The sequence below is a fragment of the Ambystoma mexicanum genome, chromosome 2p, assembly GCF_040938575.1.
Source record: "Ambystoma mexicanum isolate Mex_15411 chromosome 2p, UKY_AmexF1_1, whole genome shotgun sequence".
NCBI classification, from domain to species: Eukaryota; Metazoa; Chordata; class Amphibia; order Caudata; family Ambystomatidae; genus Ambystoma; species Ambystoma mexicanum.
Window position 1 is genome coordinate 18,392,092 of NC_090923.1, and position 20,667 is coordinate 18,412,758.

Below are 20,667 nucleotides of genomic sequence, written 5' to 3' on the forward strand. Positions count from 1 at the left end.
TTGCACAGACACCTGGTTTTAGAGTTGCGACTGTTGCTGAATACAGAAATCTGTAACCATGAGGCCCAAAAGGTAACTGCATTTGCCAACAATTCGAAGAGCAATCAAATCGTGCATAGCCACCATTGGCTGTGGCTGTACATCCTGCAACCCACTAGTCTCTGTGACGGTACACTCTCCAACTCACTATTCGCTGTCACATGCACCTTGCAACCCACTAGTAGCTGTGATCATACTCTCTACAGCCCACTAGTCACTGTCTGTAACCCACTAGTCTCTGTGACCCAACACTCTACAAGCCGCTAGTCACTGTGAACACACATACTAACACACCAGTTTTTTCGTCTAAGCATTATTTCTTTAGTGAGAGAATTCAAGGTGCAATCAGCCAGCCTAAAGCACCATTTAATTTAGTATGCTCATTGTTCTCCCCTGCTATGGCTCACTCTGGAGCTATCCCGTCCCAAAATCTTTGTGATTCTCTGTCTGAATTCTTTGTGGAAAAGATTATAACTATCTGGGATACAATTGCTGGTTCCGGCCCTCAGACAGGTAGATATAATTCCCCTTTGTCTGACACCATTTTATTAATTTAATTTATTTATTACATTTGTTACACGCCCAAACCCTCGGGTATCACGGCGAGGTTACAGCCAACTTGTTAAAATATTATTCAGTGAGTAATTGCAGCAAAGTTACACTCAACAATCATAAACGTATTTACATAAGCCAGATAATAAAACAAAGGTACATGATATTTACAAGTACTAAGGTGGCAGCATTATTCATATTGGTTAAATAACCAAGTTTTGAGGGACTTTTTGAAGCCCATGAAGGATTGTTCTTTTTTAATGCTACGTGGGAGGGAGTTGCGGTGTTTGGGAGCTAGGTATTGGAAGCTACTACCACCAGCTCTGGAGTTTCTTTAATGCGGTGTGGCAAGAAGTAGGAGGTTGTTAGATCTTAGAGATCTGGTGGCTTCTTCTTTTGCTAGTACTTTGTTAAGGTAGGTGAGGGCTTTTTTCTGGTGACATTTAAAGGTGATGCATAGAGTTTTGAATATAACTCTAGCTTTGACAGGCAACCAGTGGTGATCTCTTCTTGTCTTGGAAATGTGGTCTGATTTCCTAATTCCTAGGGTGGCCCGTAAGGCTTTATTTTGTATCAATTGGAGTTGTTTTAGATTGGTGGTGGATGTGCCTAGTAGTAATGCATTGCAGTAGTCTTGAAAGAGTCAGGGCTCCGGCCAGGGTAATGCAGTTAGTGGGGGAGAGGAATTGTCGGCTACGGGCAATTGGTTTGGCAGTGCATGCGGTGGATGACGAGGCTGCTGATGTGTTTGGTCATGGAGAGATTTGCAACCAAGTAAACTCGTAGGGTTTTTACTTGCCTCCGAACAGGTATCATGGAGCCGTCAGTATTAATAGACGCATAGTCCGGATGTAAGGCACCTATTTTAGTCTTAGACCCCACAATGAGAATCTGTCTTCTCATCGTTGAGCATAGACTATTAAGTGCCATCCAGTTTTGTATAATGGCGTACATTTTTATTAATAGTCAGTGTATCTTGGGTGTAGTTCCCTGTGAGTGGAATAAGGATCTGGGTGTCGTCTGCAAAATTTGTGTAGATGACACCCATATCATCTAGGGTTGAGAAGAGAAGCTTTGTGTATGCGTTGTAGAGGGTAGGTGATAGGCAGGAGCCTTGGGGTACTCCAATGGGGACTAGGATGGGGTCTGCAGCTTCTTTGCCTATAGAGACTCTAGAAGTTTGTTAATCTAGGAAAGGTTTAATCCACATGGTGGCGTTGGTGGAGAAATTGAAGTCTTTAGCTAGGGTGGAGCAGAGTTTGTTATGGTCAAGAAGGTTGAACGCTGCAGATACGTCTAACAGAAGGAGGATGCAGAGTTGACCTGAGTCCCTAATGGTGTCCATCTGGATTTTGAGGTCCAGTAAGGCTGTTTCAGTGCTGTGGTTAGGCCTGAAGCCGGATTGTCTAGTCCCAAGGAGCTGATTGTGTTCCAGATGTGCTTGGACGACTTGATTGTATGCTATTTTATCCAGGATTTTAAGTAAGAACGGGCCTGTTGTTATTGGCCAGTAATTGGTGGGTAATGTGGGATCTAGAGAAGGTTTGTTTAGTAGGGGAGGGACCAAGGCTTCTTTAATGCTAGCTGGGACCAGATTGGTGTTCAATGAGGCATTTACAAAATTAGTTATGATAGGTGTGAGTGTGTGGGCACATGATTTGACTATTTGAGCTGGAGCGGAGTCTCCTTTGCAGTTTGAGGCTTTGAGTTTGGAGATGGTGTCCAGGACTAGGTCTTGGGAGACTGGGGTGAACGAGAATAGAGGGCTAGTATTCACAATGGGATTCAAGATGTGGTTGTCATTGGAGGGTTTGGTAGCTAGTAGTTGCTTTTTGGTTGTAATTTTAGTTTGTAAGAGGTTAATTTTGGCGGCCAGGGCATCTTGAATGGTGGTGCACCATTCTTTACTGGAGTTGGTGGAATTGGTAGCCGGGGTGGGGTTTTCCAATTCTCTCAGGATTGAAAAGAGCTCTTTGGAATCAGAGGCAGCATTACTGATCCGGGCGTTATAAGCGTTCGCTTTGAAGCTGAGGATGGCTGTTTTATAGTTTTTGTTTGCCAACGGAAATGCATTTTCAGTCTCTATGGTTGGGTGTTTTCTGTGTGCATGTTTGAGGGCACATTTCTTTCTCCTAAGTACAACTAGGTCGTCATTAAACCAAAAACATGACTGTTTATCAGTGCGTTTGGTTTTGGTAGTTAGTGGAGCTACAGCATTGATGGTAGAGGTGACACAATTTTGGTACGTGTCTGCTAAAAGACAAGGGTTGTCGCTGGCAGTCGACAGGGTGTATGGTGTTTTACTAAGCATGGGGTTGAGATATTCTGGTGTGAGCTTGTAAAGATTTCTGGCTTCATAGGTATTTGTAGAGTTGGGTTTGATGGGAGGGGGTACATCGGAGATGATGGTGAACTGGATGTTATGGTGATCCGTCCAGTCTAGTGGAGATATGGAGTCAATGGCTAGTGTGGTATTGAGGGTGAGGATCCAATCTAATGTTCTTCCCTTAATTTGGGTGGAGGTGTTCACTATCTGTATAAAGCTCATATCCTTGAGGGCGGAGTGTAGGGCTTCTGCTTTAGTCTCTAGGCTGTCGTTAAATCCTAGATGTACATCACTGAGGAGGACACATTTGGTGTTGGGTTTGATGAATGGGGCAAGCACTAATGGGATGTCTATTTCCGGATGGCTGTTGGAATTAGGTGCTCTATAGATCACTATGAAGTTGATAGTCGTTTTTTTTGTTAATGGCTAGTTTGGCTAGAAGAAGTTCATAGCCTGCAATGCTTTCAATGGGGCGGGATCGCAGTTGGAGTTTGGTTTTGGCTATAATGGCTACTTCGCCTCCATGTGAGTGGTGTCTGTCGGTTCTGAGGATGGTGTAGTCTGGTGGAAATGCGATTGAAAGGAGGGGGCCTGAGGCTTGGTGAAGCCATGATTCAGTGACTACTAATGGGTCTAGTTGTAGTTCTGTGATAAGGTTGTGAATTTCGTTGGCGTGAGCTCCCAGAGAACGGGCATTAATGAGGGCGCCTTGAAGGTTAGCTATCGGTTTCTGCATAGTGGTGTCTGTCGCCATGGAGGTCTCTGGGCATAGGGTAGTGAGATCAACTTTGGAGACGGGTTTGGGCTTGTGGGGGCAACAGGACACCGTAGGTGGTGTCTGCTTGGGAGATTTAGGGTTCGATGCGACAGCATGGGCGCGGTAAAAGGTTTGTGATCTTGGGCGCAAGCGTCTGGTTCTGCCTAGGATAGGATGAGAGAAGTTGTCTCCAATGTTGATGTGCTTCTGATGGTACTCTGATGTGTCTGAGAGGGTGAGAGTTTTAGTGTCATGAGTAGTGGCGTTTGGGCTAGTTGTGAGAGGGTGGTTGGTGTTGGGTGGAAAGGGAGATAGTGAGGGCAGGAATGGTGTGGGACAAGGGATGGGGTGGTGCTGGTCCAGGCCACTTTGGAGAGTCTGTTTTTATATCCTCCATAGTTGTTCACAAAGCAGGGTACAATATCATGGAGAATACAAAAGGGGAACATGAGTAAGGTTAACCAGCTTAGCATGGCTAGTGAAGGCAGCAATGTAAGGGTAGTGCCTTGCGTGGTGTTACACAGCAGCAGTACGGTATGGAGAGGTAGCGTGGGAAAGGAGTGGGTAGGCCTGTGGGAGCTAGGGTGAGCACAGTAAACATTGTGTTCTCTACTGCACTGGCTTCAGAAATAAATACACATTATGTTGCTAGTGTATGGGAAAGCTGATATGTCAAAGGTAGCATGAACACGAGACACAGGTAAAGCAACTTCTGGCACTATACTGTACTTGGGAGATAAGCATAGCCGTAGCAGAGTACGTGTCAATTGGAGATGCTATATAGTTGTGAATAACAGATATATGTTAGGCACTATGTTTGCAGGATTAGCAGTTTTATGCAGACTGGTCCACTTTTCCCTTTTTTCCACCCAGGACATGCTGTTAGCCACGAATAAGTTAAAATCTGTCCTCTCTTGATCCAATCCCTTTAGCCATTCTTAAAAAGATACTATTTTTGACATTGACCCTCCGGTTATGCAAGAAGTTAATGATTCTTTTGCTACAGGATTTATTGAAGCATGCCCAAATAATTCCCAATTCTTAAAATGCCCTCATTGTATCCCTCAGTTCTGTCTAATTTCCGTCCTACCTCACTTCTGTCTTTCTCTATGAAGTTGCTTGAATCCTTGTTTTCGGCCCTAGTTTGAATCCTCAGATTTCTTTAATTCCTTTCGAAGGGCAGGGGGAAGGAGGAAAAGGCATTCTCTAAAGAGAAATGTCACAAATAAGGGGTCCCCACTCTCCCAAAGCATGAAATAAATAAAAGAGAAGTCAGTCAAATAGTAGCATAACTTTTTAAGTGTCTGTTTGGACAAAAGAGAAAAAGGTGTTTTGGTAAAAATAAAAAGCAGTTTGGGATGTTACACTGAAGTGACTATTACATTGCACAATACGTAAGGCTCATTACCACTGCACTCATGTGTGTTCAGTTTGTACTGTTTGTAGATTAAACTTTTGACCCCATGTAGGATTTTGTAACAAAAAACAAACACAGCCATCATTAGTGAAAATAAAACCTCCATGGCAAGGTGTTTTGAGATGTGGCGGATAGCGATCCAACCCACTACATTATTTGCAGCTGAATAATGTAATGTGCTTAGCAAGAGATAAGGATGCATAGGTTTCAACCACATACTGAACGGATTAAAATACTGAGCCGTACAGAGCACATTTTATTAAAGATGTCTGTGTATTCTAAGCTTGTAGTTCTGTAATAACTGTAATGGAATTGATTATCCCCTACTGAACATTATAATATTGCATGTCAGCAAGGAGTTTTGTGAGGAAATAGAGGAATGAGGCGTAGGGCAGAGCTCCTGTAGAAGGGCACAGAACTCTGATGTGGCTGGCAACAGCCTTTTTACGTACATCGCCAATCACTCGGCTTGGCAAACACTTGCCAGAGGCAGCGCAGCTTCAACGGAGCACCACACCATGGTCTGTACCCACCTGGCTTGGGTACAGACACTGTACTTGTCTCTGTGGTGGACGATCTTGACAGCTTGTGAATCAGGGTGGAGTTGGTGCACTGCTTTTGATATTGTTGACCACTCCACTCTGATCACTCGGCTGTCCCGGGCAGGTCTGTCCGGCCAGGTGCTTGCTTGGTTTACATCCTTTTTGCCTGGGTATACACAGTCTACTTTTCTATGTCCCTTCTGCTCTAAACCAGTACCTCTGACCTGCGGAGTGCCACAGGGTTCTGCTTTGTCTCCTATCCTGTTTTTAACATTTATATCCACCGTTAGTTGGGCTCATCCACTCCCTCGGTTTTCAGTTCTACTCCTATGCTGACTATACCCAAATTATCGTGCTGCTTGCCTTGTCTCAGCCAGACACTGCATCGCAGCTTAGGGGTTGCCTGGAGGCCGTGGGAGGTTGGATGATTGACATCTTTCTTAGGTTGAACGGTGAAAAGACAGAGGTGCTGGTTGTGGGCTTTGCCTAGCGTTTTTTCTGGACGCCTGATTTTTGGCCATTAGCACTTGGGATATTTCCACTCCCCACAACAGCGGTGAAGGGTCTGGGCATTAAAATCTCAGCATCCCTGCTGATGAAAGATCAAGAGGCCTCCTTCTGCCAAATCGGGCACTCTTAGATGAGAGCCCTTCATCGCGTTTTCCCCTATATTCCATCACATTTCAAGGCTCCAGTAGTTTCCTCAATAGTCATGAGTGGGACGGATTATTGTACCGCTTGCCATCTTGCTCAGCCAGCCTACTTAATCCGCCGTCGTCAGCTGCTAAAGAATATGGCAGCAAGAGTTGTATTGCATCCTCCTTTTGATACACGCATGTCACACACACGTCCTCTGGCAGCTGCACTGGCTTCCTATTGAGAAGCGTGTCCTATTTAAATCCCTGTGCATATGGCTTTTTCATAAATCAGGGGCAGAGCACTTGGAATCTAAAGTGTGCCTGTGTGTCCCCTCTAGAGTGCTGCGCTCTCAGTCATCCTTTACCATTCAGGTTCCACATGTGAAATGTTCTCACGTAGGTGGGCGTGCCTTCGAAGACATGGAACTTGCTTCCATTGCCGCTGTGGGCCAATGAGAACCATTCCTCATCTTGCCGCTCTCTGATGGCCTTTTTGTTCAATGCTTAGGCTCTGTGTGCTGTTATCTGTCGGGTTAGTGCCAAGATGGCCTTGGGTGGATGCTGTGCGTTCCAAGATTTGGTAGCTTAACATGGGTTCTAGGAATGATGTGCTGCCCTCCCTACTTTGACCTACAATTGAATCACTGTTCATCAAACGACAGCGACGCAACTCTCTCCCCAGGGTTAAGAGATTACATTTTCCATGACCCAGCGTTGCTGGATACACTTGGATTCACATAGTAGTGGGTCAGATGCTCATACCGTCCACCCCAAGAGGTCCAAAGAAATGGTAGACATCACTATAGTGTCTTTCAAGTCCTCTCCTTGTCAAAATAGGAAAACTACTGCACCATCAGGGTCTAGAATGGGGGGTTCTGAGGCCTTTTCTTGAGCCGTGAAAAGGTTGTTAGAGCGACCCATCACGTGCAGTGGTCTAGTTTGTTCTCCCTATGGACCGAGCCAGAGCGGCTCCTTCAGTAATTCAAGCAAACGTTTAGAAGTAAATGCTCAGTAATAATCATGTTGTCTCTGGCATATAATTGAATGCATCAAAACAAAGAATTGATGAGCAGGACATAAAAGCTGATCCTGGATCTCGGGCATCTCCCATTAAAGTAGAGCTACCTCTGGGGATCGAGGCGCTATTACAAAGCATGTGAAAAGCCTACCCTCATGTAATGCAAGTGTAGCGTATGACTCATGCATACATGCAGTGCTCGTCATCGACATGTGTGATTTCGGCCGAGGCATCAGGCCCCCTTTGTGCCGTCTTGTTGAGTGACCACTGCTTGAGTTCTTTTTTTCTCGTTGTTGATGTGCATGGAGAGAAAGTAACAGCACCTCTCCATTCTGCCCATGGTGTGGTGCTCCGTTGAAGCTGCGCTGCCTCTGGCAAGTGTTTGCCAAGCCGAGTGATTGGCGATGTACGTAAAAAGGCTGTTGCCAGCCACATCAGAGTTCTGTGCCCTTCTACAGGAGCTCTGCCCTACGCCTCATTCCTCTATTTCCTCACAAAACTCCTTGCTGACATGCAATATTATAATGTTCAGTAGGGGATAATCAATTCCATTACAGTTATTACAGAACTACAAGCTTAGAATACACAGACATCTTTAATAAAATGTGCTCTGTACGGCTCAGTATTTTAATCCGTTCAGTATGTGGTTGAAACCTATGCATCCTTATCTCTTGCTAAGCACATTACATTATTCAGCTGCAAATAATGTAGTGGGTTGGATCGCTATCCGCCACATCTCAAAACACCTTGCCATGGAGGTTTTATTTTCACTAATGATGGCTGTGTTTGTTTTTTGTTACAAAATCCTACATGGGGTCAAAAGTTTAATCTACAAACAGTACAAACTGAACACACATGAGTGCAGTGGTAATGAGCCTTACGTATTGTGCAATGTAATAGTCACTTCAGTGTAACATCCCAAACTGCTTTTTATTTTTACCAAAACACCTTTTTCTCTTTTGTCCAAACAGACACTTAAAAAGTTATGCTACTATTTGACTGACTTCTCTTTTATTTATTTCATGCTTTGGGAGAGTGGGGACCCCTTATTTGTGACATTTCTCTTTAGAGAATGCCTTTTCCTCCTTCCCCCTGCCCTTCTTTCCCATGTCTGGCTGCTCTTTTTCCACTTCATGATGGAGAAGACTCCATTCAAATTATGCTCTTGCTGCAATGTGAGGTTTCCATGGAGGGACACTAATAAGGAGCGTGATAAATGCTTATCTCGTGACCGCAACTTGTGGCGTTGCAAGGCCTGTCGACTCTTTAAGCTTAAGATGCTTAAAGCAAGACTCACAAAGCGGTGGCGGGCCTATGCCATGCAGGCCGAGTCCCATTCCTTGCCAGCGTTGTTGTTTGTTGATTTGTAGGTCACACCAAACCCTTAGATAACTAGGCGCACAGCATAACAAGAATACTTAGTTACAGATATAGAAAGGTACAAAAAGAGTGCTAAAAGCTTAGTTACAAATGTAGACACAGGTACAGGTAGGAAGCATACACGTATACATACAGCTGCGATCATTAGTCTCAATGGTCGTTAAGGCGTAACCAGATGAGGGTGTTGCGTCTGAAACTGTAATAAGGCTGATCTCTTCTGAGCTCCACTGCTGGGCTGCTTTTACTGGGCAGCTGTTGCCACCTGTTTTTTAAGTCTGAATCTAGGTATTTGAAGGCAGTAGGAATTGGTTGTTCTAGAAGGCAGTGCAGATGTTTTTATTATTCTTTCCTTCAGGTATGGAGGGGCTGCGTTATTAAGACATTTGAAGGTTAATGACAGTTTTAAGGAGGATCCTATCACTAATTTTCAACCAATGGTGGTTTCTCCTAACATTGGATATATGCTGTCTGGTAGGGAGGTTCAAGGCCGTCCTGAGCGCATTATTTTGCAGTGTTTGTAGTTTGTTGATGATATATTTATTAGCTCCTAGGTACAACACATTACAGTAGTCCAATTTTGATAAAATGAGCGCATTAGCTAAGATAATGCAACTTGCTAGTGAGAGGAAGGGTCTACATGCTCTAATGAGTTTGCCAGTGTAAGCAGTGGAGAAGGCCAGGGAGTTTACCTGTTTTTTTTTAGAGTTGGCGTGGAGTCCAGATAGAAGGCAAGTGTCTTCACTTCTTTGGTGACTGTAATTACATTGCCATCAATGTTGAAGGCGGTATAGTTAGTGTCTAGTTTTTTTAGGTTGTTGGCTGAGCCAAGGATGAGGATGTATATTTCGTTTACTAAGGCTGTATCTGGGGTGAAATTGCCCGAAAGGGGAATGAGGATCTGGGTGTCATCCGCGTAATTTGTATAGGTGACACCCAGTCTATCCACTTTGTCAAATAAAGGCTTAGTAAAGATATTATACATGGTTGAGGAGACACAGGAGCCTTGTGGGATGCTGCATATTGTTTGCATTGGGTCTGCTGATGCTGAGGTGGAAAAGACTTGCGTATTTCTATTGTCTAGAAAGGACTGGACCCAAGCTATGGCTTCGCTTGAGAAGTGGGCAGCCGATGCTAGATGTTTGCATAACACTGCATGGTCAACCAAGTCCAACAATGCCAACAGATCAAGGAGAAGCAGCATAGCGGTGTTTATTTATCGTTAAGCTCGTCGATTTGTGCTTTAAGGTCTATTAATGCAGTCTCTGTACCATGCTGGGGTCTGAAAACCGATTGGCGGGAGCCTAGAAGTTGGTTGGTTTCAAGGTAATTCTGGATTTGCAGATAGGCCACACTATTATTTTGAGGAGGAATGGGACCGTTGTGATAGGCCTGTAGTTTGTTGGGATAGAGAGGTCTAAAGTTTGTTTTTTGAGAAGGGGTAGAACCCAGGATTCTTTTAAGCTACTTGGGACAGTATTGGATGAGGAGGAGGCATTAATGAGTTTAGAGATGAATGGGGCTAAGTCTCTCGCCGCATCTTTAATTATTTGGGCTGGACAATTGTCTCCTTTACAGTTCGACGGTTTTAGAGATGCAATGATTTTTTCAGTTTCCTGAATGGAGACTTTGAATGGAGCCAGGTCAGGCTTGTCATTTTTGGGAGTGGTATTGGTTGGTATTTGGGCAAAGGGGAGAGAGGCTTTTTTTTTTTAGGTTGCAGTTTTTTTATTTTATTTGCGAGGGCATTTTGAATGCTGCGGCACCATTGCTTGTCTTTGGGCACGTTATCCAGCGTAGGTATAGGCGATTCTAATTCCCACAGAATGACAAACAATTCCTTGGTGTTGGAGCATGCTTTGAGATTCTGTCATTAAAGACTTCTTTTTCGTTTGGATAATTTCTTTCTTGTAATTATTGGCACAGAATTTTAGTTTTAGTTTTCTCATATAGGATTCCTCCAACAGTAATCCCGGTGAATGCCTTCCTTCAGACCACTGCCCACTTCCAGCACCTTCCACCTAGCACTTTTATCTGCTTTTTTTTGTTTTTTGTTTAATTTTGCCAGTTTTGGCACTCGCTCATCTGTTCCCCAAGCCCTGCCAAGCCTCTTCCCACGTATTACCTTACATAACATAGCACACCAATGTTAGCCAGCTAGTAAGTATTTTCCCATCACTGCTGTGTCTCAATTTTAGGCTGTGTGAGGTACTCATGGTATCAAAAGTAAGAACGCTACACAAAGAGCAAGTTCAAGGGTGTTTATTGAACAGATTTCAAGGAGTTAACTTGCCCTTGCTAGAATGGGAGTAATCTTGACCATTGAAATAAAGAAAGAAAATAAAACAGTCCTAGTCAGTCTAGTCCAAAATTATAATATTTAATCTAATAAACCTATCACTTGCCCTAAGCTTACACAATAACTGTGAAGAGGGATGAGTAATTAAACAGCATAAATGGAGCATCACATTTAAAGTCAGGCTTGAAGTATGGCTTCTTTATCTAGATTCTACAAGGACCCGCTGCGTTTACCTCACCCAAGTCCGGGTCTCCTTTTCAGGATTATTGTTCTCTTCGTTTTAGTGAGGGGTAGGCTCTCGAGTCATGCAGATCAGCCCCTCTCAGCTCTTCATTTCCTAACCAAGAATATATTACCACAACTTATACTCGAATGTCTATGGGACGCGGAGCCGTCGGCCCTCAGAGAGCCAATCCCCTTACATCCAATAGGGAGGCACCAAACGTTGTCGTACCTGAAACACTGAAAGCAAAAACCGGAGTCTTGGAACACAATCAAATTCAGACATCTGCGCAACTAAAAGCAAGCTTTGATGCTGTTGAGAGGGAAGCGCGTTTGACTAAACGTCTGACCGATGACTTTTTGCAAATAAAAGACAAATTAGTGAACAGCTTTTCGCTCCCAACCAAATCAGTGCTGGGTAATGTGGTTTTGAGTTCATCTTCAAACAATGTAAACACTACAGAGGTACGTCGATTGACAAACAGAGAAAGAACAAGTACCCCACAGACAAACAACATGAGAGCCAATGCGAGCGCTCAGGGGATAAGAAGCTCTTCAAACGTACCATTGCACCATCATTGCAATGAAATCGACATTGGAAATGTCACAAAATAATGGAGACTACTCAGCAGTCTCGAACAGCAGTTCATCGAATCAGCCACACATTGAGCAGCCACATAAAGAGCATAACGTGGAAAGTGCTTTAAAGGCAAACATTTCAGTGGCAGCATCTATTCAAATACATAACAACCTGTTAGCTGCAACGTCTTTGGCATTGTTGCCATTTGTAAAATTGTATGAATCTCTGAATGAATCCATAAGCGATCAAGGGGCAATAATGGCAAACCTGGACAATAAATTGTCTGATTTAACTCAGTTTGGAATTGTTACAGCAGAAAAACGAAATGGAGGCAAACTTATCTCTCCAATGGCAACACAGATTAAGCGACATGGCAATGAGAGAGCATACCAAGTCAGACGACCTCATGGAGGTCATTTTTGAATGTATGAAATGGTTTCGCCACCTTGAAAAAAATCGTTTGAATGACCCATCTATCTGCCCTAATGCACATGGATGTCACCATTTTAGGGCCGGAGTAAATACAGTTCAAACAGGCACTCCACGAGAGGCGATGAGTTCCATGACTCAGCGGCCCGCCCAGCCGGCGCAGGCAGTAGCTGAAAAAGCTCTAGTATCAGCTGCCGCTCCATCAGTCTCAGTTGAGTTGGGAGAAAAACCTCAGGACCAGATTCCGCCCATCGTGATAGTGGAGGAAAGCCCCATTTCTGTGAGCCCGAAAACGCCAGTGCAAAATATCACAAAAGGAAAACACTGTAATACCTTTGATATTTTTTTGGGCAATGCAAAGACTCTAGAGATCTCCAAAAAAACATTCGAGGTTACTAACAATCAGAAGCCAGCTGTGAAAAAACGACAGAGAAAGCAAAATCCTGCTAAAACTAAACAGTTTATACGAAATTTGTCGACACCAAGTAAACTAGGCCTTTTCCAACGAGCTCTCCCTGATAAGACTCAAGCAGCCTCCTTAGATAAACTCAATCTTCAGGGAATGCCGAAGAAGGATGAACGATCGACTGCTCAACAGGAGAAAAACCCCAAAAAACCGAATAAGGCTGGACTCAGAAACAAAAACAGTGGAGTCGGTAAAAGAGTCTTCTGACCTCGGAGATTGGTCAACCTATTCATTCGACGAAGACAACGATGCTGCAAGAGATGAAAACGAGAATGCCCCGGGAACAAATGTGCAAGATATGATTCCTGTTACTGCACCATATATTCATTCGCCCTGCGGTTGCAGAACGAACAAAAGCAAAATGAATCAAACAAATAATGGTAAGGCTGACTGTACCATAGCCCCAAAATCCGCCTCGAGGAAGCTGACAACCGAACCAAAGGCAGAGTCTCATAAAAGAAATCATTCAAACATAGCGCTAAATCCAAGAGTAATTAAAGCGCAAAGGTCAAAAAACTCCACTCAAGAACAGCAAGTGCGTTTTGAAAAAAACCCAGTCACAAAAAATTCGACTAGAAAGAGTTTGGATTGAAAATATATTCCCAGATGGCAATGAAGTAAATCTAAATAGAAGTAACGTGATGCGCTTATTCCATGTTATTCCATCACTGTGCACAATAACCTCAGATTACATCCGTATTGTAGAATACCTATCAGAGACTTGTTCAGACCAGGTTCTACTACATATACGTTCACAGGCAGTAGAAAAAACATTTTGTCAGCAAAAGACGAACTTCTGTTTTACGGATTTGAGGTCTCACATCAGATCAAAGACGTCAACGAACAACGGTCCGAGTGTACTTCCCCAGTTGAAGATCACCGTACGATGAGCGAAAAGCGAAGAGATGTTTTAAGGGAAGTATTTAAAATACAGCCTATAGAGAAGGAAAATGTCTGTGTGGCTAAAGTGAGAGCATCAGTGGAAACCCAAAGAAGGATGTAACTAGATAGGCCCAACGGAAAAGTGACTTGTGAACTGGTCTCATGGAACATGTGGCTTTAGCCATCTTTTTCAAGACCTACCCTTCTCCTTAGATAACAACTTCGTGCTGTGCCTACAAGAAACGTGGCTGCGCGAAACACCGGCAAGAGATGGATATTCCATTTTGCTAAATCCAGCTGGTAAAAATCACAGAGGTCGCCCTTTCTCTGGGCTCTTAATAATGCTCAACAACTCATTTGGATGGGAAATATTCAAAACATTTATGCCTAACTTGTTTGTTCAAGGGATTCTGCTGGAATGTATGCCATCTATATTCAAAGATTCCAAAAAGTTACTCTTGATCAACACATATTGGAACCATACCATGATCGCAACTAGCGAATACTTGGAATCAATAACATTAGTTATAGATGACTGTCTAGTGATATGCCACGAATTACAGATAATCATATGTGGCGACCTTAATTGTTTCTGGTTTGACAACATCGAGCCAATAAATTGGGCAACAAATGAAACAGCCGACGCTAATGTAGAGAGAAAAACACAATGGCAAGGAGCCATGGAAATACGAGACTGATATGTTAAGTGGGACGACGAAAAGTGATAAACCACCAAAGTCGACTAAGCATGGTGGACTGAGGCATAAAACCCTGGATTACATATGGATTTCAAACAACGTGTGGGCTGACATTGTTGATCTAGAAATCATTAGGTGTGCTAGTAGTGACGATGATCCAATACATCTATCCTGGAGATGTGACAAATATACAGGGATTCTATGAGACCACCGTTTTAGTTAATCACGGAGGTAACAGACTAAGGATCAACACAGCTCAACTAGTCAAATTTTCACGGAACTTTAAGATGGGGAACCTATCTCCAAAAAGCAAAATAAATTTTGCCCCTATGTTATCAGAATTTCGTGTCATAAACAAATCAGGTGTGAGCGTGCCTAAAGTTCAGAAGCATGCATTTAGCAGTTCCGTGCAGACGGAAAAAAAGTTGCTGCGAAAAGATCTAAGACTGCTCAAGAGACACCACGGTCACAATGCAGGCCCATTAATCAAAAAAAGGAAGTTGAAATACAGAAACTGGTTGAAGTCCTTCGTCTGCTTGCGCGATCAGGAAAGAGGAGAACAGATGTTAAAGTTGATCCTAAATCATAAGTCCAGAGAAACTTGGAAAATCTTAAACCAAGGGTCCCTAAATCAAGACATAATGCAGTCAAATGGGATATCGAGAACGAAATGGGAAGAACACTTCTGCAATGTATTTAGTTCCACATCTTCAAACGAATTTATTCAGACAGAGGTTAGTACTGAGCCCTGGGATGTGACAGAGAACATTATAGACATCGAAGAAGTTATTAAACATCTAAAGAACTCCAGAGCCGCAGGGCCTGACGGCATTACAGATATCATGCTCAAAGAAAGAAAAGAGAAATGGTCTCACTTCATTGTCTATCTGTTCAAACTAATAGCATCAGTGAAGGAAGTCCCTGAGTCATGGCGAACGGCTATTGTCGTTCCAGTGTTTAAGAAGGGCAGTCGAGACGATCCCTCGAATTATCGCCCGAGTGCTCTTCTAGACACTATTGGAAAAATCTTCGCAACCTGCCTACAACAGAAAATAGCGAAATGGGCCCTCGATGCTGGTCTGATGGACTGTCGACAGTCAGGCTTCACCAAAGGTGTGGGAACCAAAGTAAATCTCATAATATTAAACTTGTTAAAATTGGAGACGCTAAAGAAAAAGTCAAAACTATTTTTAGCATTCATTGACATGAAGCAAGCATTCGACTCAATAAACAGAGCCAAATTATGGGGAAAGTTGGCTAAGTGGAATTGTCCAACATCACTATCAGACCCGGTGAGAGCCTTACACTCCAACACCACTATGTGTGTACGTATGAATGCTCTAGGTGAGTTAACAAACAAAATTCCGACAAATAGAGGTGTTAAGCAGGGCTGCCCACTGGCAGCCTTACTATTCAAATTATACATCTCTGACATCTCATCAGCACTTGGCAATGTCTCATGCTTCCCACCAAAGGGTGAATGGGCAGCATCTGAGTTGGGTAATCTATGCCGATGACATTGTGTTAGTGGATTTCACACAAATCGGACTCCAAAGGTTGTTAATTGGATTCCAAGCATATTGTAACGACAATGAGTTAACAATAAATGAAAAGAAGACTAAGATTCTGACTGTTAGCAAGGTGTTAACAAAGAAAGATTGTGCCTTCAAATGGTCTATTGGTTGTGAGAGTATAGGAAATGTTCCCTCCATTCGCTATTTAGGAATTCTCTTCAATAATTCAATAAGCGAATCAAGCTGGTTGTCAGATACAAAAAACTGGATGGCCGGCTTTGGAGTGCAGGGAGCACGTATACATGCAGAATATGGGAAATTCACAACAACTCCGGTGTTGACATTCTACAAACAGAAAGTCATTCCAGCAATTACTTTCGGTTCCGAAGCAGGTTGGAACCTGAGCTTCATCTGTTGGGACATACTTGAAGCAAAGTTTTGGAGACGTGTTTTTAGTCTCCCGTCATACGTCTCAATAAAAGCCATAAAATATGAGCTCGGTCTTGTCTCCTTATACACCACTGTGCTATGGAAATCTATATCAACAGTAAGGAAACTACATTTGAATGAGCCCATGCCTGCATACAGAATCCTGACAGAGTTGACACAACGACCATATGAAGGACTGCTGAGATGCTGGGTCAACAAAATAAAACAAATTGTTGATGCTGCTGACATCAAATGGGAAACCGTGATGGAACTACCACAGCTAGCCAAAAAAAAAATTCCATCAGTGGAGTTGGATACAGAACGCAGAAAATCGTGCAAACATGAAGACTTCTTTGGATCTAGGTACCGCGATAAATGCTTAGACAAGTTACCAAAATATCTAAGCCAATTTCCATCTAGATATCATTGAAATAAATTTTTGAGACTACGCTTAAATATGTACCATACAAAAGATGTATTATGGACCCGACACGATGCAAATACAACTGACGTCATATGTAGATTCTGTCTGGCAAATGATGAATCTTTGAAACATATAATATCTGAATGTGACAAGCTAGTAAATACGAGATCCCTGTTTTTAGGCAAATACGCTCCGCTCACTGACAACTCTGATGAGTGGTGGTGTAGGACGCTTTCCAGTCAAAATGTCCATCTAACCTGTGCGGTGATTAACTTTTTAGAAAAGATCCTTCCATATGACGAATTGACAATGTGAACACGCACCAATATGGGAAGGACTTCGTGATTATTCTTCTGCCCGCTTTACATTTCTTTTCTTCTCTCGTCCGCGTTTTTTTGTTGTGTTCTTTTGTGTTCTTTTCGGTAACAAGAAAGTTTGTAATAAAAGTTTGAATAAACTAAAAAATTACAATAAAAAAGAAATATTACCACAACAGTTCACTGAAGGTGTCCCAGGTTTCTCTCACCTGAGTTAGTGTTCACAAAGTTCCCAAAACAAAATAGTTCTTGCTGATAAGTCTTTAGACCGTTCAGGGTTCCCTTACCCAAAGGCAAGTCTATGTCGATTACATTCAAAAGAAATATCTGAGCCCGGAATCGCAAATTACTTGGAGATTCCCTTCCCCAAGTCCTCAGCTTCTCTTAGATATCACCAGTTAATGTAGGTCTCACTCTATTAGGCTCGGACCTCCTCCTTCCAACCATATCACAATTCACTATAGGTCTCCCTCTGTCGGACTAGGACCTCTCAAGGCATCAATAGTTCACGTAGTACCTGATTCAACGTCGCTCTCCCTCATCCGGGTTCGGAACTGGCAATCGCATCACTTTCCAAAGCTTTAGTCACATTCTTCAGGGGTTTCCTTCCCCTAACTTATTTCATGTTCCAGGTCTCCCTGAGTCGGGCTCGGACCTTTCACTGATGTCATAGACTTTCGAATGTGCAAGGCTTTTCCATAAACTTCTGTAGGACTACTTCGACTTTCACTTCAGCTCTCCCTTATGATATTTGGCTCGGTATTGGCATAGTTGACCTTATGGCAACTTGACCTACTTCGACTTATCCGTATCTTTTTGGTCAAATTTGGTAGGTCAAATGGTATATATTAATAAACAAATAGTTGTGGGGCAGATTAAGAGAATAGGTTGAGGTGGGGGTCTCATCCCTCCTTAGGGAGTATTGAGGGGGGCCTCCCTCTGCAGTAGGTCAAAAAGGTTCGACCAACATTTGTTTTGTCAAATCGGAAGTAGGTCAAGTTGTTTAGGTCAAACAACCCATATACATTTGTCCCAGTGTCTCTTGGTCTGGGTAGTCCACAACACAATCGGAAAAGTTCACTGTAGGCTCCCCTCAGTCATGCTTAAGCCTTCTTCCTTGCTTTGGTTTGCCTGTCGAAGACTTTCGAATGTGCAAGGATTTGACATGTACCTCAACATGACCACTTGTACCTATTTAGTTTGCAGATACTTTCGGAAAGCCACTCTTAACATAGCCGGAACAATCTGCTACTTATTTTCAGGGTTTTAATCCTTAGCTGAAAAAACTACCAGTCCAGTAATACACTAGGACTCAGTTCATACATTTTTGTTATGCTTTTGAAACATGCATTCCTCTTTGTTCCTCTCTCTCTCTCTCTTAGTCACCCAGTGACACAGAGAAGACAACCAGGGTCTGGTGCTTTCTTGGGCTGAGGTCAGGGTCTCACCACTTGCCCATGTGTCCTCCCCAATTCTGTCGTTCACCCGGGAGGTAGTGCACTTCCTCCTCTGTTTGTCAATGCCCCAGGGAAATGGGCACTTTCCTAGACATGTCCTGCTCTGACCAGCTCTCTCTGCTCTCGCTTCCAGGTACCGTCCAGCGTCGACAGCTCTCTGAGTGCTTGGTACTTAGGTGGGGATCCTCTGCCAGACTAAGCCTTGCAGCCTCCCTCCTGGCTTCCCAAGAGCAACTGCCTGCTCTTCCCCCTGCAGGCTCCTTTTATGCACCTGTAAAATGTTAATTGTCTGCAGGTGTTTGGTCAGGGTTGTAATTTTAAAAAGTTATTTATAACACGCTAGTGCGGACCCAGGGATCGAACCTGTGTTGCTCTGTGTCGTCTTGCTTCCAAAGCAAGCGCGTTCCCCCAGATCTAGCCTCCTGTTGGGTCTGCCTGACCTTGCCTGTCCTCGTTAACAGGACAGCCTGCTGTCAGAATGGAAGAGTCTGTCCTCTCTGTCTTCGTGTGTCTTCCTTTTGTAATCTTCATACTCTTAATCCCTTAATTGCTCGTCCAAGTGTTTTGATATTCTAGTAGAAGAATGGGAAAATGGGAGTTGTAGTGTCCTTTGAAAGGGAAAGTAAAATAGGGTAGACTTTTGTCAGAAAAGGGGGTTTGACTGTAAGGTTGCTGAGAAATGGGTTTCACAGAAGGGTTTAGGTATGGTCTTGCTTTCCCCTGATGGTGTCATCTTTTCCGTTGGGAAAAAGGGACGGGACTCTGATGACTATATCTCTTAAAGACAGAGGGTTTGTCGGGCAGGGGTGTATGCAGAAAAAAATGATACTGCGTCTTGCCCAAGAGTGCTCCACCTGCAGTCCCCAAGGACCCCCTTCCCAGGAGATCCTCTCTCGCTTGTCCAGCCCCAAGGGTTGGGATCCAACAGCAATGGCCCACCCCTGGCCACCTGAGTCAGGAATCCCTAGGGATAGCATGGGAGAAATGCCTCAGGTTTCTCACAGCAGATCTCCATTTACTGCTGTAGCTGCTGAAATGTAGGCGTTATTCCTACTTGCCCGGTATCTCAAGTATCTTCTACTTGCTGCATTAGCTCCAGAAGCCCAGCCATTCCTACACTACTACTGCTATGTAACCATTGCTAACATAGTTAACCTCTGCTGAATTGTGCTAACCTCCATAGTCGGCCATTGTGATATGCTTCATAGTTAGCCAATGTACTGAATTGTGGAAGGAAATGTGTTGTACCTACTTGTATACAATGGGACCGACATCATGCAGATTTTATATGTAATTTGCGATAACGAAATGTGTTGCACCCTATATATTTTGGGGCTATGAAATGTGTTGCAATAGACATTTCGGGAAGGATAGCAACTTAGTTAGAGTTGTGAAAATTAGCCATACATCACATTTAGACATAATTGTAAAGGTTTGCCATACATCACATTTAGACATAATTGTAAAGGTTTGCCATGCATCACATTTAGATAGATTTGCGAAGATTAGTGACCTAGAAGAACCCTGAGAATACCCGATGTACTAACCGCCCCTCTCCTGCTCCATTCCTACACACCTCCCTTGTAAAATAAATGCGTAGGCTGGCCAAACCACACACATACACCCTACATAACTAACGCCCACATACAACAACACTTATGATATGGCATTTATAACGCGCCTATACACATCATAACAAACCATTGCCCACAACCATACCCTTAAAATACCAGCCAATTTAACACATAAAACACACACCGGACATAACAGACACTCGCGTATGACAAACACTCCACGCATTGGGCCTCGCCCCTTATGGATACAACAAGCCAGTGCATACAATCAACCCATTTGCAACCCAACATCTGGTTCTGGACCTATCTTATCCTTCTACCCTCACTAACCAAACCCGTTCTCTTTTTTTGCAGAGCAATGTGAGGGCCTGTAGACTGCCTCTGTGTGGTAGCAGTGCACAGTATAAATCAACATAACAGAATGCCAGCCACAGCTCCAGTTCAGAGGCCAAGGGCATTGTTGTGGTGTCGGCCAACTCCCACGTACCCTTCCCTAGCCCCACTAGGCATGCTGAATGCACTGTGGCGGGGAGACCACCCTCTGCCGACAGGGGCACACATTCTCCCACCCATCAAAGCTAAACACACCACTCCTCAGCCTCCTTCAGAGATACCATTGTAGAAGCCTCTGGCATGCTCAGGCCCGTCAAAAGGTTTCGACAGGGCCTGGTGCACCTGATGGTTCTCAGCCCGCTGTATGTTGGGCATGG

At 43.6% G+C, this 20,667-nt stretch overlaps 1 protein-coding gene across 1 annotated transcript in view; it reads left to right on the plus strand.

Annotated features, from left to right (window-relative positions):
* LOC138566146 (zinc finger protein 485-like) overlaps window positions 1-20,667 on the plus strand; it is a 435,444-nt gene that overhangs the window by 404,763 nt on the left and 10,014 nt on the right. The gene's annotated exons all lie outside the window — the stretch shown is intronic.